General features: G+C 48.2%; 1 non-coding gene across 1 annotated transcript; it reads left to right on the forward strand.

The window, feature by feature from the left end:
• Window positions 1–1245: 1245 nt before the first annotated feature.
• Window positions 1246–1320, forward strand: Trnas-uga (transfer RNA serine (anticodon UGA)). Its single transcript has one exon. It is a non-coding gene; the product is annotated as a tRNA-Ser (tRNA).
• Window positions 1321–1532: the final 212 nt, after the last annotated feature.

A 1532-nucleotide genomic window follows, 5' to 3' on the forward strand; every position in this document is an offset into this window, starting at 1 on the left:
AACTATGGTATTTGAGTGCAAGCAGGTGAGTGGATAGAATCATACTTATCAACAGGTAACTGTAGGGAGTGCATATCAGTCAGAAACCAAAGACATCAAATATGGAGTGCCACAGAGATCCATAATGGGGCCATTGCTCTTTAATCTATTGCCTGAAGAGAAGTAAACTAAACTAACCTCCTCCCGAACAGGCCATGAAGGCCCAACAGTACTGACCAGCTGCCCTGACATCCTCAGCCCATAGGCCTCACTGCATGCGGATATGGAGGGGCATGTGACCAGCACACCGCTCTTCCAGCCGTATGTCGGTTGCCGAGAGTAGAGCCACTACTTCTCAATCAAGTAGCTCCTCAGTTTGCTTCACAAGGGCTGAGTGCACCCCGCTTGCCAACAGTGCTCAGCAGACTGGATGGTCACCCAACCAAGTGCTAGCACAGCCTGACAGTGCTTAACTTTGGTGAGCTGACAGGAACCAGTGTTACCACTGCGGCTAGGCCATTGGCTGCCTGAAGAGAAGGAAGAAGAAATTGTGTGCAGATGACACAACAGTATTGAACAATGACCAAAATGGGGTACAGTTTGAGAGAAGAGCATACATATCTCCAGACACCACAGTCCTGAATGAGATTTTCACTCTGCAGCAGAGTGTGCGCTGTTATGAAACTTCCTGGCAGATTAAAACTGTGTGCCGAGCCGAGACTCAAACTCGGGACCTTTGCCTTTCGCGGGCAAGTGCTCTCCAACTGAGCTACCCAAGCATGACTCACACCCTGTCCTCACAGCTTTACTTCTGCCAGTACCTCGTCTCCTACCTTCCAAACTTAACAGAAGCTCTCTTGCGAACCATGCAGAACTAGCACTCCTGAAAGAAAGGATATTGCGGAGACATGGCTTAGCCACAGCCTGGGGGATGTATCCAGAATGTGAGGATGGGGCGTGAGTCGTGCTTGGGTAGCACAGTTGGTAGAGCACTTGCCCACGAAAGGCAAATGTCCCGAGTGCGAGTCTCGGTCTGGCACACAGTTTTAATCTGCCAGGAAGTTTCATATCAGCGCACACTCCACTGCAGAGTGAAAATCTCATTCTGGAAACATCCCCCAGGCTGTGGCTAAGCCATGTCTCCACAATATCCTTTCTTTCAGGAGTGCTAGTTCTGCATGGTTCGCAGGAGAGCTTCTGTTAAGTTTGGAAGGTACGAGACAAGGTACTGGCAGAAGTAAAGCTGTGAGGACGGGGCGTGAGCTGTGCTTGGGTAGCTCAGTTGGTAGAGCACTTGCCCGTGAAAGGCAAAGGTCCCGAGTTCGAGTCTCGGTCCGGCACACAGTTTTAATCTGCCAGGAAGTTTCACCACAGTCCTGAAAAATGGAATTTTTGTAAACCTAAAAAAGACTATGTACGCAGTTATCAGAAATGAAGAGAAGGCTGTGCATTTGGGTTTAGAAGTGATGAAATGAGACTGAAAGAAGTAGAATCCACTAGATACTTAGGTATTACTATGGATAATGAGCTGAAATAGAAGCAATATATTAATT

Source organism: Schistocerca nitens, chromosome 8 (genome assembly GCF_023898315.1).
Source record: "Schistocerca nitens isolate TAMUIC-IGC-003100 chromosome 8, iqSchNite1.1, whole genome shotgun sequence".
Classification (NCBI taxonomy): domain Eukaryota; kingdom Metazoa; phylum Arthropoda; class Insecta; order Orthoptera; family Acrididae; genus Schistocerca; species Schistocerca nitens.